This window comes from Equus asinus, chromosome 11 (genome assembly GCF_041296235.1).
Source record: "Equus asinus isolate D_3611 breed Donkey chromosome 11, EquAss-T2T_v2, whole genome shotgun sequence".
NCBI classification, from domain to species: domain Eukaryota; kingdom Metazoa; phylum Chordata; class Mammalia; order Perissodactyla; family Equidae; genus Equus; species Equus asinus.
The window spans coordinates 51587331-51604907 of NC_091800.1; the positions used below are offsets into that span (position 1 = coordinate 51587331).

At 37.0% G+C, this 17577-nt stretch overlaps 1 long non-coding RNA gene across 1 annotated transcript; it reads left to right on the forward strand.

The window, feature by feature from the left end:
- Positions 1 to 9755: 9755 nt before the first annotated feature.
- On the forward strand, positions 9756 to 17163 carry LOC139046569 (uncharacterized). Its single transcript, XR_011506717.1, has 3 exons — positions 9756 to 9807; positions 11846 to 12128; positions 14562 to 17163. It is a non-coding gene; the product is annotated as an uncharacterized lncRNA (long non-coding RNA).
- The last annotated feature ends 414 nt before the right edge of the window (positions 17164 to 17577 follow it).

Consider the following 17577-nt stretch of genomic DNA (forward strand, 5'->3'; position numbering starts at 1 on the left):
ACACAGGAAACAAAACTTCACAGCAGACCTCATTAACACCATGGCCTACCCAAATGAGATAACAAGTCTAGGTCTAAAACATCACGATGTTAGCTGCATAAATGTAATTTTTATAGCAAAGGTCTCAATAAATATGGGATACTCCTGAAAAGCTCTTTTTTTTTCCAAATGAAAATAAGGATAGTAAAGAATGCAAATACAACAGAAAATGTGAAAATTTTCCCTCATTCCACACCCCAAGAATAATGATTATATGTATATCCTTCTCAACTTTTCTGGATATGTAAATTTATAACAAATAGAGATTTACAATTTTAAGCTATATCGAATAATATGAAACATACTGCTCCATAGCATGCTTTTTACTTGTTTTTTCTATTTATTGTAATATTGAGACTATGTTTCCACATGTGTACACAAAAATGTGTATAATGTTCTTAATGCAAATTATGGATGCATCATATTTTATTTCAATAATTCCCTATTGATGTACATTTCACTTGTTTCTAAATCTTTGATAATATAACAAAACCTGTAACAATAAAGGCCTTGTAAGTACATCTTTTCATGCTTGTCCTATTATTTCTCTGAGATAAATTCTTAGGATTGGAGTTGGAGGAATTCTAGGTGAGTAAATTTCATGTCAAAAACTTAAAAAAAATTTCTTTAATGTAGGTTTTCTCTCTGAAAATGTCTTTATTTCAGTTTTGTTCTGAATGATATTTCTGCTGTGTTTAGAATTCAGATTAGTCTGCTGAAGAAAACATTCCACAGTCTTCTGAGTAAGATTGTTGTTGTCGAGAAGTCAGCTCTCAGTGTAGCTGCTGTTCTTCGAAGGTAACCTATCTATTTTCGTTGGCTACTTTTAAGAATTCTTTGTTTGTTTCCTACAGTTGCACTCAAACATCTTCAAGTGTGGATTTCTTTTATTTTCTTTTTTAACTTGAGCCTTAAATCTAACGTGCTTCAGCAGTTCTGGAAATTTGTAAGTCATTATGTCTTCAAATACCGCATCTGCCTCAACTCTCTCCTCTTCTGGAAACTTCTCACTATCACTTTTATATCTTTTTCCAACTTTTTGTCTCTTGGTGCCTTGTTCTGATAATTTCTTTTGATGAAACTTCCAGGCTAGCAGTTCTTTCTTTAATTACGTCTCAGCTGCCATTAAACTCATGCTTTAAGTTATTAATTTTGATTATAGTATAGAAAAATGGCTTTGAGTGCTTTCCTTACTTGTCTGGAATCTCACGTTCTAAATTTTGTCTAGAAAATAAGTCATTATTCTATCTCCCCAATGCTGTTGAGAAGATTCTTTAAAATATTTTGTCTCAGGTTTTCGGTTGTTCTTATCTGTCTAGCCTGCCATCACTGAAAGCTTGTTCAACACATTTAGTCTTTTTTTTTTTTTTTTTTTAGTAAGGTTATATATTCTGTTTTTAATGCTTCCTTTGTTTTCTACTTTTTGATATTTGGTCTAATTTTTTTTTTTCCTTTTAGTTTTCCTCCCCCTTTGGATCATCTGAAAGTTCTATAGCCTTTATTTTAGTCCTATAATCTTACTTCTATAACACAAAATAATTTGCTTAAACCTAATTTCCTTGATGTAGACTCTTTGGAGGGCATCATTAATTCTCTAACATAAAAACGAGGAAATTAGCACAATTGTGCTTCCTTACTCATTTGTATTCCTCTATTTTCTGTTTCTTGTCTTGTTTTTACAATCCTATGGTTTGTAATGCTTACGTTCTATTTTGTAACACGGTGGTAGGTCCAGTTTGTATGACTTGGTTCTATATTTAAATCGAGTCAATACTAGATTTGAAAAGAGGCACAGTATCTACCAATAATATTAACTTAGGGGAGAAAGATCTTGGGAAATTGGCGCTTTCAATTTGGGTTTGTTGTCTCAGAACAATTTCTTGCCCAGGTCTACTCTGTCCGATAGCTCATTGCTCCTTAGCCTTAGGAGCTCACTTCTTGGGCTGGGCAGACCACGCTGGTCAGTAAGTTTCACTGTGCAGCCCCCTAGCTCACAGGTCATTTATTTGGTGACTTATCTCTGCTCAATAAATTCTACTTGCTGGTTCCCTTCTCTTTTCCTCACCACACCTGAGGCTATTTCTCCAGTGTTGGAATTAGTTGGGTGGGAAGAGAGAGAGAATAAATATGGGTGTCTTCACAGGTATTTCAGTTATCTTCTTACATCTCCCACCATTTGGTAGTGTAGAATTTGACTCTCACACTCTCCCTTCCCCACTCATGATCCTGATTCTTGTAGTTAAAATTTTTAAAAAGTTGGTTAGCCCCTTGGGGTACTCTAATTTTTTTATTATTTTTTTTGATAGAGATATAATTAACATATAACATTATATTAATCTCAGGTGTACAAAATAGTGATTCGATATTTATATATATTGTGAAATGTATCTATTACCACATATAGTTACAAATTTTTTCTTGTGATGAGCACTTTTAAGATCTAGTCTCTTAGCAACTTTATTATTTATTATCTACTCTCTTGGCAACAGTATTATTAACTATAATCATCATGCTTTACATTACTCCCATGATTTATTTATTTTATAACTGGAAGTTTGTACCTTTTGGCCACATTCACCTATTTCTTCCCACCCCACCCCTCCGTCTGGCAACCACCAATCTGTTTCCTGTATCTATAAGTTTAGTTTTTTGTTTGTTTAGATTCCACATATAAGTGAGATCATACAGTATTTGTCTGACTTATTTCACTTAGCATAATGCCCTCAGGGTCCATCCATGTTTTCCCAAACGGCAAGATTTCATTCTTTTTTATGGTTGAATAGTATTCCGCTGTATATATGCCACATTTTCTTTATTCGTTCATCCATTGATGGACACGTAGGTTGCTTTCATGTCTTGGCTCTTGCAAATAATGCTGCAATGAACATGGGTCTGCAGATATCTTTTTGAGTTAATGTTTTCATTTCTTTTGGATGAATACCCGGAAGTAGAATTGCTGGATCATATGGTAGTTCTATTTTTAAGTTTTGAGGAACCTTTATACTGTTTTCCATAGTGACTGCACCAATTTACATTCTGATCAACAGCGTACCAGGGTTCCCTTTACTCCACATCTTTACCAACACTTCTTATTTATTGTCTTTTTGATGATAGCCATTCTAATTGGTGTGAGGTGATATCTCAGTTAGGTTTTCGTTTGCATTTTCTTGATATTTGGTGATGTTAAGCATGTTTTCATGTACCTGTTGGCCATCTGTACGTCTTCTTTGGAAAAATGTCTGTTCAGATCCTCTGCCTATTTTTTTATGGATTGTTTTTTGCGATTGAGTAGTATGAGTTCTCTATATATTTTGGATATTAACTCCTTATCAGATATCTGATTTGCAAATATTTTCTCCCATTCAGTAGGTTGCCTTTTCATTTTGTGGGTGATTTCCTTTGCCCTGTAGAAGCTTTTTAGTTTGATGTAGTCTAATTTTCTTTCAGAGAAATTTATACTTTAACCAAGACCTGGAGGGCAGTGAGTTAACTTTTGAAATTCTCTTTGGTTTTGGAGCAAATTTCGCTGTATTTTCAGGTTTTTTTTTTTTAATAGTTTATGGTTTTGATTTTCACATGTTTTGGAAAGTTTCATGGGAAGGAACAGACTAAACATCTGAATTCCACTATCTTTTACAAAATATACCCGAGTCTGTTTCTGGAATCTTTATTCCTATATATTGACCTGGTGATCAGGGCCTGCACCACTACCACCCTCCTTTAAATACTGGAATTTTGTGTGGTATTTTGATATCTGGAGGGCAAATCTACTCCCATTATTCTCTCTTCAAAATACCTTGGTTAGTTGCCAGCACTTATGTGTCCAAAAGAGCTTTGCAATCAATTCACAATTCTGAAACAATAACATTAAAATCTTGATTATAAGTGCATTAAATTTTCAGATAAACTTGGAGAGAATTGACCTTCACTCAAATAGAAAATTGGTTGACTAAGTAAAATAATGTGTAAATTTCGTACTCATTAAAAAGAGGTAAAACTTATTTGTAACTAACTGAAAAGGAAAATATGTGATTTCGTGAGAACAGCGATCATGTTAATCTTATTCTTTCAAATATTCCCAGAACCTAACACAGTGCCTGGCACAGACTAGGAACTCAATAAAAGTATAATGAATCAACAATTGAATTTAGTAAAAGTGAATTCCTCTTGTAGAAATAGTGTTCTTGGTCTATAAGACTTTGAAAAGGAACTGCTAACCCTAGTTGATCTAACAATAAAGTACTTTGAACCAAATAATCCAAGAAAAGAAGGAAACAAGCACATTATGCTCCACCGTTTTTCCTTTTGTCAACATCTGGACCTTTTTTGTGGCGCTTTGCAAATTTTAAAATGGCTTAATTTAATTGGCTAGGATGCTCTTGGTGGAAAGGGGGAGGAAGAGTAACTTACATATGAGTGAACAAAAGTATTGTAAATAGCTCTGTTCCTTACATTATGGTTTAAACAACACAGTCACGTTCTTCTCTTGCAGAGCATGACTTTTTATGGAATTGATGGAACCATACATGCTGCAAATACTATCTGGGAGTTTACGGGTAGAACTATCAAAATCTACTGAGAACACCTACCTAATTCTATAGGCTCTTCTGACAGTTTATGTTTCCCAGCAAAGCTAATAGGCTTTTGTATTCATTTACTCTGGAGTGAGCTGGGAACTCCTCTCCAGATCTTGCCCAACACAACAGGACAGTTTCCAAACGACGGTGAGGGATACTTTGCTATGTTAAGGGCTAAATTTCACACTCTTTAAAAAGAGGTAAAGTTTCCTTGAACTGTCTTTGGGATCCAGTAAGCCTTTCTCAGGTGTATGACCTGGATGAATAGAAATGGAAGAGGGACTTCCCTATGGTCCAAAACACTCAGGGCAGTCATTCCCTGAGGCAATTAATGTTGAGCTGCATCAATGTCAAGATATTCTCATGTAGATCAGTCTTAGTCAATTTTCTTTGCTCTCCTTTCATCCTTGGAGTTTTGTCTCTTTGTTGCTGACCCTGCTGCAATGGGTCCAGCTGAGGATGATTGCTTTGCAGGCCTCCATGGCCACATGGCTTTGGCCAGCAGTCACCAATTCTGTATTATGCACACCTGCACATTTCTTTTGTTTTAATTTTCCCATGTTTGCCACCTGTGGCGTTTTAAGAAACACCGGACCTACAGTGTCTTGTTTGTTAGGCAAACCCACTCATTTACTAGAAGAGGACATTATATAACGAAGAACTGAAATGTCAGCCGCAACCCCTGTCTGCTCCTCCTACTGTGTATTTCCCCTGCGAGGCCAAATCTTCCTCACTAACCCTATCCTTTCATCTAGGATAGGCAAGCCCTGGAAGATGTGGTATCGTGTTCCCATAAATATTCTCACCCTACCTCATGCAACTCCCAATAATTCAGAATGTATATGCACTAATGAATTGATAAATAAGACAATGTAATCAACATTTTTATTGATCATCTGCAGAAACATAAGAGAATTTTGACCATTTATTCCTTCAAAAAAAAATTTACTGCAGGCCCTGGGCTACCTACTGGAAATAAAGGAAAGAACAATACAGATATGTTTCCTAGACCCTAAAATCCCTAACCCCAGGACTTCAGACCCCAGGCTAATAAGATCTATAAAAATCAGGATCTTCTAAGTTTCTATATGGCAAAAACCAACACCCTATTAGTTCAACCAGCCAGCCAAACAACAACTCGTCCCACATAATATAGTTAATTGATGCTAAATGATGGAGATAAAAAAATAGGAAATGTTCTTTCTTTTATTTCCTGAGCATTTCAGCTCTTCCCAAGTTTCATTACCTGTAGGACCCATAGTACTCCATAGCACATAACTGCTTGGAACTGGCTGTTTTAAATCTGCATTAGGTAACTGAGAACACAATGCATGAAAAGATCAACTAGAGAGGAAGTTTTTTGCCTTTTTGAGATTCTGGCTTTTTTTCTCCTAAACTATCTTATAACCAGTTATTTATAACTAGTATAATGAATAAATATTATGAGGAACATGTTGAACTTAAGATGAATATTGTTGTAATTTTACTAAGCATGCCAAGATGTCAGTTTAACTTCATCAGGAAAACTATTTCAAGAATTGGCGGGTAATTGGAATCTGTGTACATGCTCAAGTGAATGGGAAAAGAAGAGAAGGGCATAAAACAGGAAAGGCAGAGCATTTTGATATTGCCTCCAACTTTATTTTTTATTTGAACAAAATACCCAGAAAAACTGGGGCTTTTAATCAGCTGAAAGCATTCTTACTCTTAACTGGCTTTCTTCTTGATTGCATACAAATTAGAGAATATCAATCCAATAACATAACAGAATTAAGCAGGAACTAAAACATAACACTACAACCACATTCAGAAACAGAAATGTTTTGACTGTGGCATCTTCAGGAAGAATTTGAATATCCACATGGATTACATACTCTTCTCTTCCTACACCTGATCCCTTGGTATCCTCACCCTATCCCAAAGTTCCAATTACCACCTCTTAAAGAAGACACTCAGGACCAGAATGAGTATCCCTAGTTTCTCTTCCACAACCGGAATCTTGATTTCATACTACATTAAGGCTGTTAGTTGATTCTTTGCTATCAAAGCTATGTTGTTAACAAGGATATAGTTATGTTTTCTTCAAAACATTCCTTGCAGATGAATCTCTAAGTCTCCATGAGATTTATTTTCTACCACTTGTCCATGAAGTATTGTGTGTAATCCTGGTCTACATTGTGCTTATTCCTATTGGTTAATTACTTATTTGTACAGTATTCAACAGTGATAGTAATAATCAGTCATTCATTCAACAAACATTTATTGAACGTGTGCCGTTTCCCAGGCTCATTTGCGATATGGGAGACTAAAAGGCAATGAAATCCAGCCCATACCCTTGAGAATTTTGTTGTCAATTGGAAGAGCTCTGACATATAAACAGGTAAAGTTACAATAATATGGGATTAAATGTAAGAATAAAGGTAGAGACAAAGTGCTCTATGGATGTAGGGAGAAACTAACTTTGTCATGCAGTGGTAGGGAAGAAAAACTGATTTTTGATATGGTTCTTGAAGGAGGAAAAGATGTCCAGGGTTAGAAGAGAAAAAGGGGACATTTGATGCAGAGCAAACAGCGTGTGCACTGGCCATGGAAGGATAATCATCTGTTGCGGCAAGTCATCAAAGACGGTGATTAGTTCAGTGTGGCCGGGGCTTGGAGTATGTGGAATAGCTGTTGTAAGTTTGTACTCCAATCACTTTTAAAATGGCCTTTCATGCCATACTCAGAAACTTGAGTTTTGTTTCTCAGGCATGTGTAAATGTCTGAAATTTTAAGCAGTCGAATGATGGAAATAGATTTCTTTTAAAAGGAGGACACCTTTGGGAGCTGTGTGGAGGATGGCTTTGAGGAGGATACTGCAATAACGTCAGATATAAAACCAATGTAATAATCCAGGTGAGAGTTGATGGAGCTCTGAAGCAAGGAAAAGCAGAAGCTTGGCAAGGAGAGGAAGGGGGCGGTCTCAAGAGAAGTTTCTGAGCAAGAATTGGCAGGACTTGCTAACGGTTTGGATATAGAGTTCCAGAGTGAAAAAGAAATAGTGGATATCTTTGGAATTTTTGGCTTGGGAGACTGAGTGCATCATGAAAGATAGTAGGAGAAATAGGTTAGTAGAGAGGAAGGTGAGTTTGACCTTGGATGTGTCCATTTAACAAGTTTGTGGAACATCCATGTGGACATATCCATTAGGCAGTGTGAAATATGAGTCCTTGCTGGGCAGAAAGACTAGGGATGGAGTTTTATGAGTCATTAGCAAACTGATCATGATGAAAACCAGGGGCTTCAATTTAGAAAAAGTCAACTGGGGTGCCAGCCTTGTGGCCAAGTGGTTAAGTTCACGCGCTGCCCTTTGGCGGCCCAGGGTACCACCAGTTTCGATCCTGGGCGCGGACACGGCACTGCTCATCAGGCCATATTGAGCGATTGTCCCACATAGCACAACCAGAAGGACCTACAACTAGAATATACAACTATGTACTGGGAGGCTTTGGGGAGAGGAAGAAGAAGGAAAAAATGAAGGTTGGCAACAGATGTTAGCTTAGGTGCCAATCTCTAAAAAAAACCATAAAAGAAGTCAACTCATTTCTCTCCTACTAGGCTGTGGAAGGGACCCTAACTTTCATTCCTGGATGTTCTGTGTCTTAGGCTGTACTCGACACACAGAAGATTCACTTTTCTCCTGGGCTGGCAGGGATTGGGAAGTGATAAGATGCCTTTGTTTGTTACTCACAATTCCGCTGAGATAGCCCCCTAACAGATCTGCTTGCCTGCAGCCTTCCCCACTCCAAGGCTTTCCGCGTGTTGCTCTCAGACTGTTCGTCCTAATTAAGTACTGGGCTAAGCAAGTCTCACCATCATTTTACTCGAAGATCTTTTAAGCTACCTCACCATTTCATATATTAGAAATCCCTTCCTTTTCATTTGTTTTTATTGCTGTAACTTTGGTTTATAAAATTATATAAATTTCAGGTATAAATCATTATATTTTGATTTCTGTGTAGATTACAGCATATCCACCACTCAAAAACTAACTACAATCCAGCACCACACACATGGGCCTAATCACCTCTTTCTCCCTCCTCCATCCCCCTTCGCTTCTGGTAACCACCAATCCAATCTCTGTTGCTATGTGTTTGTTGTTGTTTTTATCTTCTACTTATGATGGAGATCATACAGTATTTGACTTTCTCCCTCTGACTTATTTCAAAGCCCTTCTTTTTCAATGGTACTCTTTCCTTAACTTTTTTCTTTCCCATGCATCCTACATAGCATCAACTGCCTTTCCTCAAACATGGCTCTCTTGATGGTCTGAAATGGTGCTTTTTTCCTTCTTTCTGGAATACCCTTCCCATTTGCCCATCCCTGTCACAATCATCTTGCTCTCAAGAACGGCTCAAATATCAGCAATCTGTACTCCTATAGAGTGTTGTACGTCTATCATAGCACTACATGACATTATGCCTTAAATTAGTGTGTTTGTGGTTTATATCACACAAACAGTTTGAGAAAGTTTGCCTTGTTCATTTTTGTATTACCCCGGATTGAACCATGCTGCCCCTTACAGGGTAGCTGTGCAGTAATGGTGGACATTGTCTATACTCCCCATAGTCTTGTCTCTTTAACTTTATAAAGGCGAATATGATACCTCATTTTGACCTGGTGTATTCATTTTGATTCCCAGATCAAAGTTTTTCCATTTTTAGTCAAAGTGACTCCCTGCTTAAAATTTTTTCCCCTTTATCTCCATCCACAGCCAAGGCTAACAATAGATAAGAACTCTGTGGTTATAGAATCACCAGCCCACAACCCTAGGCTTCTCTTTCTAGAGTGGAAAACATCAGGAGAAAGAGGATGACCCCAGAAATTTACAGTTTATCCTGATAATGAAATATATTTTCATATTTAGGAAAATAACTCCTTTAGAAGTTCCCAATTTCTTTGGGAAAAGGAACAAATAAAAATATAGTCCAACCAAATGAGATTTGGGTTGATATAGCAAGATAATAGAAAATCTAACCTTTACAAAAATATGTCCAATTTTTTAGTTTTCCTCTCTGGTAAAAGGAAATCTAGTCAATTTTCATGGACCTTAGACAGAATCAAAGATCAGTATGTTGAAGTTAATCAGTAACTTGAAATGCCTTTTTCGTGCATTTGGAAGAAAGAAAAGGAGACAGATTGCTGTGGAAGTGTAAGATGTTATTTCTGCAAAAATACTTGTATCTCTACCAATTTTAAATGTCAGTTTTCTTCTCTCTAAGTATATTTTACCTGTCTACTTAGATGAGATTCATAACTATCCATGTCTGAGGAATATTATCTTTCTCTTATATGTTTTGCTGTAGAGCATTTTGTCATACTTTGTGCACTGTATGTTGAAAATTCTGAAACTATATTATATACTAGAAACAATTCAAGACTTAACTTGAAAAAAGAGTCACAAATTGAACTGGAATGAAAAATAATATATTTTTGAAAAGCAAACCAGTAAGAGCTGTACCTGTTATGTTCTAAAATAATAGGTTACATTTCTTTAATCCTTGAAATAGTATTTATGTATTATTTTCCCATAAAATATAACATGTAGATACTATTTTGGAATAGGATGAGACTTTGGAGGTCACCTAGACCGATTGGAACACTCACGCATAAGGAAATCTTAAGCTTGGAAATGTTCAGTCCCCTGTCCAAGGTCGTGCAGAAATCAGTAGTAGAGTTTAAATGAGAATTTAGCTTGTGTGATTTCAGATCTGTGTCTCTTTACTCACATTATGGTGTCTGTGTTGCCTGAGGTGAAAACTAGGCTGTCTAGTATGACAATCTGATTTGACTTAAATGGAAACAATGGGGCAGAGTATTTAAAATCAAAGCTGTCCCCCCAAATCTGGACACTTGATAACTAATATGCAAGTTTATTTGTGTCTTAATTTATTTGTGCCCCATAGTTATTTTTTTCCAACGTGAAGATTATATTTTTGCACTTTATCAGTTTTCATGGTCTTTTTTAAATGAGCCAAACAGAAAAATAAAGGAAACGAAACACTGGTGCTCCACACTTAGTGAATAATTTTAATACCATCTGAATCTCCCTCATCAAATATTAAGAACCCTCAGTACATGAGGCTATTCAAAGTTCAATACAGTGGATCCTTTTGATCTGCGATCTACATGCTAAAACATGCACTAATGCAGAGCATCTTAAAAATAAAACACACAAGGAAACAATCCACTTCAGAGTTGCTAGTTGGGATGGCACTCTGTATTGAACAAAATAAATAAGATGCCATTATCCTGGCTTCTTGAATTCTTGAGCTCATCATCAAACTTATGTCATCTTTGTGTGAAATTATAAGGGGGATAGCCCTTCAGGAACAAAAGCTTTGAAGTTAGGTAAAAACATATAATAGGAAATATGTCCCTAAACATTCTGAGGAATATCTCTCTCTTTTTTCTTTTTTTGCTGAGGAAGATTCACCCTGAACTAACATCTGCTGCCAATCTTCCTCTTTTTTTTTTTTTATGTGAGCCACTGCCTCATCATGGCCACTAACAGATGAGCAGTGTGGTTCTGTGCCTGGGAACTGAACATAGGGGGCTGAAATGGAGTTTCCCAAACTTTAACCACTAGGCCATTGAGGCTGGCCCTGAAGAATACTTTTTTTCTTTTTTTGCTGAGGAAGATTCATCCTGAGCTAATATCTGTGCCAATTTTTCTCTATTTTGTATGTGGGTTGCCACCACAGTATGGTTGCCAAGGAGTGGTGTAGGTCTGTGCCTGGGAACCGAACCTGGCCTGCTGAAGAGAAGCATGCCAAACTTAACCACTAGGCCACAGGGCTGGTCCCTGAAGAATACATTTTTGAAGAGTGAAATCCTGGCCAAAAAAAGACCTCTGAGTTTGGATTCATTATTCATGGTTTTGAATAGTCAGGGTTCACAGGTCCAACCTGTACTTGACAGTAATTCTATGTTTTCCCAAGCTCCATGGTGTGCACAGCTGCTCCTAAAAGTAAGGAAGTACTGGTGGAGGTGACACATGGTAACAACACTTTTTATTCCTGTCAGGTTTGAAAGGGTGAGAATTTGGAAGAGGTAAGAATCTATGATGATAGTCTTAATTAAAGAAAATTATTCAGTCATACTAACACTTGCAAAGCCATCTGAAATAATAATTTCTTTTAGATTCAAAAACTTAGAAGGTAAGTTTTCAGTTTGCAATTTTTTCATAGGTCCCTGAGAGCAGCCTGGGAGCCACTAACAACCAACAGCTGAACCTGAGTAAGCTACAAGGATTGGTTTGGAAGGCTGAGAACCTCAGCTGACCCCCAACTCAGTTCTGTTTCTTGTACAGACTATTCTAGTCCTGTCTCCCTAGCGTTCCTGATGTTGCGTTTCTAGCTGATCCTAACTCTTCACCTTCTAAAAGGATGTGTGTCTCCATGGCCCTTCAAAGCATAATGGAAGGAGAGAGAGAGTCGCATCCTGGTTTTGTCCCTTACTGACTATGTGCAGGTAGGTAGATGAGTATGCTGTTTAATTGCTCTGAGCCACACTTTTCTCATCTTTAGAATGGGATGATAACATCTTCTAGGTTTTTCTTGTGAGACTTAAATGTGGCAGACACAGAGTAGGTGCTCAATAAATAATAGGTATAAGTGTATATATTCCACCTCTTCAACTACCAGGCAAAAACTCTATTCCAGGGCTAGGGTTCTCTTCCTCCAATTCAGACCTCTTCAGCTCTGCTGTGTTTATCTTAGTCCCTGAGCCAAATGGATAGCAGCTGGTTTTGCATGGAAGGGAGTAACAGTGAAGACAGAGATTTTCTCTCCTATCTACCTGGGATGAGTTCTGTTCTGAGGCACCATATCCCCATTGATCTAACCGTATGGACATTCCGTGTATTCATGCCTGTCGGGCCTTATCCATTGCCCCAAAAGCGAACCTTGCTAAACCTGGTGTTATTTTCCCTCTTAGTCTTCTTTCTCCTGTTGACTTCCCTCCCAAATCTTTCCCATGTGCTCTATGGAATTTTCATTGTCTTTAAGTAACCCTTTCTTGGGCCCCTTTCTTTGATTGAACTTTATCTCTGCCACAAAGATCCCAATTCTCTTTTTGTCATGCCAAATCTAAGACTCAGTCATCAGACCTCATCTCAGTTGAATTCTCACCACTTTCACCACTACTGTCTTTGTCGAAGGCACCATCATTTGTTGCCAGAAGTGACACAATGTTCTATAACTCGGTATCGGCTTCTACCTTTCCCTCCCTATCAGGCATTCTCAACATAGCAGCCAGAGTGATCCTTTTAAACCAAAGTCAGATCATGTCACTTTATTAGTGCTCCAGGGCAAGGAGTCACTTTATCTGTGACTCTCTTGTGCTTATCTTTGGAACTTAGCAGACACTCAATAAATATTTTGCTGAGCAATTAAAAACTAAGAGAAGAAAGAGGAGGAAGAAATACGCCAATCACCACCTCCTCTCTTAATCTCTTGACTATCTGTAACAATGCCTTATTTTATCTTTAACTTCTTATAATTTCATTTGATAAACAAACCACCAGCTAGAGAGGTAGGGCAGTTGTGTAAACTGAGACCCAGAATGGTTAAGGGATGTGCCGAAGGTCACAATGGCAGTGAGATTGCGAGCTTGGACCTGAACTCAACCTTTTTCTTTCTAATAGCGTGCTTTGTCTGTTATGCAATATTTCACATACAAGTTTGGGGGGTTTCCAGGCTTGTCTATCCCAAGGTGTGGTTTTACAATATATGTCATCTTTGGAAATATCTCCTGTGAAGGCCAAAGTTTGACATTATAGGAAACTGTAAGGTGGACATGGAAGCTTGGCAGCCAGCTTGGACCCTCTTAACTGAGAACCTCTTTCCTGCATACCAGCTTCAGAGTACACATCATTCAATATAGAACCTCAGAAACAGGAACAATCATTTGTTCGCAAATAGTCTCAACCCAAATTTTAAATCTGTGAATGAAAATGGTCTACTGTCTAGGAAATCTAATTTTGTTATTAGTTTTCATTATTACATTAGGTCTGTATACTCAGGAGAAAAATTGGCAGAAAACATCTAACTAATTAAAATCAGATATTCAAAAGAAATTTAATTTTTTTGTTTGAACTGATAATATGAGGCAGTGAAGCTAAACTTCTAGAAGCTGTGTTCACTAGATGAATTCATGGTGTAACAAGATCTGGGAGTAACATAAACTAATTTACTTTACCTCGTAAGTCATCATCTTCCTTCAGACCAATGCTGACGCTGGAAGAGGTTGTGGGGCAGTGTGGGAAGGGGGAGGGAGTCAGAGTTAATTTTATTACATGCTTCCTAGAGAACGGGTTATTAAACAACAAAAAACAACAGTGACAAGAGCAACAATAAAACTATACCTTTCCAAAGTGTACAGAAGATTAAGATGATATTGAAATAAATTTATGCACAGCTTTTCTTTTTCCAAATTGGCGATCACGGTCAAGTAGACTTTCACAATTCTTTGTAACCAACTCTGTTATGTGTCCACTTGGCAGTTTCAAGTTTTGCCACATAAAATTGACCTTGATAGTTTGTTCCTTCAAGTATGTTTGTCCTATTGCTTGAACTAGACTATGATGAGACTCTTGTTCATGTTATGTCTTCATACTCATTCAAACTCCCGTATCTCTAAATAATTTCCTGAATCTAAAAGATGCTCAATAAGTATTTTTGAGAAATTTATTTTGCATTCCAAAAAGAGTGTCCTGTCTAGATCTAAGGGTTTCTAGCCTCTGAAAATTGAACCCACATAAACAAAAGTGTTTTTACACGCTGCTTCAAAAAAATTTTTTTTAAGTAGTAGTAGGCATCCACTGTATGGCATCAGAACTTTTTATTTGTGCCATTCCAGGTAGGTTGACAACAATTGCAATAGAATCATGTTTTCTCTTTCCAGGAGCAGATCTAAATAACAGAATACACAGTCTCACCAAGGTCATTGTCAAAGACAATGGGGCTCCTCTGCTTAGCATTAGGGAGCTTTGATTTCCCAGTTCTTGCCTGGACCACTGTGAACCTGGCTCATAGACAAGGGATCACTCCTTAAACAAAACAAATGAACGAATCACAGACTCACAGCCTGGTGAAGCTACTTCTTTGGTATTCATAGGTTTTATGTAAATAGCTACAGCCATTGGTGGGACAAGATCTTCCTGCACAAGACACTCCCGCCTGTCCAGGGCTCCTCTGATCATTCTGATCCCATGGCCTCTCAGCCCTGACCTGCTCCATCCACTACATACCCTGAAAAGCGTTCTTGCAGCGGGCAACGGTCCCTGCAGAAGCCTATTTCACATGTCCGCAGCAAGAAGAACAGGAGAGTGCCTTGGAGAGAGTATTTTGTAAGCAATGGGAAAAGGTATTACTGTTACTAGTTCTTCTGGAAGCATATTTGCCTATGCAGATTCATCATCTGTAATAATTAAATGCAATACTTTTGTTTCTGGCTATGTATTGTAGTTTGGAAAAGCATGACAATATTCAATTAAAAATAACTTTGAAAATGTATACAGAGATCCTTCAGCTGGCTAAATATTCTATTTGAAGACAGATGAATAAAATAATTTTAATATCAAATCTGGAATATGCTTTTTAGAAGTAAAGAACAGAGAATCTTTTATAATAAGGTAGCTTGTCACCTTCTGGGCATTTTCAGATCATCAAATGATACGGGTGTATTATAGTATTGAAAAGTGTCATCCTATTAAGCGGTTATAGCAAAGTTGCAAGACACAAGGTTAACATACAAAAATCAATTGCTTTCTTATTTACTAGCAATGAACAATTGGAATTTGAAATTGAAAACACAATATCATTTATATTAGCAACAACAACAAAAGAAATACTTATGTATAAATCTAACAAAGTATGTACAAGATTTATGTGAGAAAGACTACAAAATTCTGATGAAAGTATCAATATTGGCTCGTCAATTGTAACCAATGTACCACACTCATTCAGGATGTTAATAATAGAGAACACTAGGGTGGGGGGCGGCGAAAGGCGAAAGAGTTTTATGAGAATTCTGTACTTTCCGTTCAATTTTTCAGTAGACCTAAAACTGCTTAAAAAATGAAGTCTATTAAAAATAAGTGCTATCCAAGGAATATATATTTAAAAACTGCTGGTATATTAAATATAACCCCTAGATAAAAATGCATCCCGAGAAGCAGTACAACATATTGAGATGATTCTCGGAGAAGCAGCAAAACACACTAGGTAAGATTCAGACTTTAGAAGCAGAAAGATCCGGGTTCAAATCTAAACTCTGCAAATTACAAAAGTTGTGTGAAACTAAGCAAGTGACTTTATTTTTTCCTGAGCCTTATTTTCATCATTGGTAAAGCACGCGTAAGAACAATTACCTCATTTAAATGAGAGTATGCTGGCAAACCACATAAAACGCTGTGTGGCACCCTGGAAATGTCCAACAACTAATACTGTCCGATCCTTAATTTATGCAGCTCCATTTAAAAGCTGTCCGAATTTCAAAAGCTAACAGAATCATGCCAGCAATAAGAAAGATTATTAGAGGAAAGGAAAAGTCATTAATTTGTTTGGCTATACTTATATTCTCGACCATTCAGTAGATTTGCTTACTCAAGCTTTGTGAGTTTTGTTACTCATTCGCAATTCTGAAAAATGCTTCAGAAATCTCTTTCCAAAATCTCTTTTCTCTTCTCAAGACCATAATGCACACACACACACACACACACACGTATGTGTATATATATCTCAATACCTCATGTTTTGGATTTCAATTGAAATATCTTTCTCTTTTATTTAGAGTTTGTGAAAAGATTTACATTTAACAGTATGTAATGTTGGTGACTTAGAGATAGTTCTCAAGTTCTCTTCTGAGTATTACAGAACATGTGTGTGTAAAAAAAATATATATTTAAATCATTTAAATGTGACATAAAATAGTCCAAATGCAAGAAACTAAAATGAATTCAATGACCATTCCATCCCTGAATTTTTTTTCTTTTTTTTGTGAGGAAGATTGGCCCTGAGCTAATATCTGTTGCCAACTTTCCTCGATTTTGTATGTGGGACACTGCCACAGCATGGCTTGATGAGTGGTGTGTAGGTCTCTGCCTGGGATCTGAACCCTCAAACCCCAGGCTGCTGAACGGAGCGTACAAACTTAACCGCTACACCATCAGGCCAGCCCCTCTTCCCTGAATTTTAGTGAGACATTTACTGGGGGTGTTTCCTAAATTCATGAAGGCAGATGCATCTCAGAGCTTTGAGGGCCATAGAAAATATTTTAACCTCATTGAGTAAAGCAAAAATTGGGCTTTTGTTCCTTTTGTTTTGATACTTGCTGTAAATCACTGAGGTATTAAACTATGTTACAAAGCACACGCAGCTAATTGCAGTAGGTGCTGGTAAGGAAAACCAGAAAGTATTGTTTATATTAAATGAGATAACACATGTAAAGGGTTTATCTCAGTTATTCTGCGTAGCAAGTATTCAATAAATGTTATAGTTGTTCTAATTCATTTTCTTCCTTTCCTTATGTTCATTTTAAAATGTTTACTAGTTATGACTTCGATTTATGACTTGAAGTGACATAACATCTCAGTTGCCTCAATCACAAAAGACAGAGGAGAAACAGAGGGAAATAGTCAGAAAACATCTTTGACTAAAATACACCCACCTGTTATGATGACTGTCGCTCCCTCTCTCTCCATACATGCACGTGAGGCAGTACAGAAACATGAGACGAGATCTTGATCTAGCAATAATAACTGAGTTCTATTTACATTTGCTTTTTATAACTAAAAACGTCATCCTTTCCATAGGAAGTATTTCTCTCTTTTGGAGTAGGGAAGGCACATTCACAAAAGTAGAGAAAAAAAATCAGGTAAACATCTTCATCTCCTCAAATATTATTATCCTGGCATTTT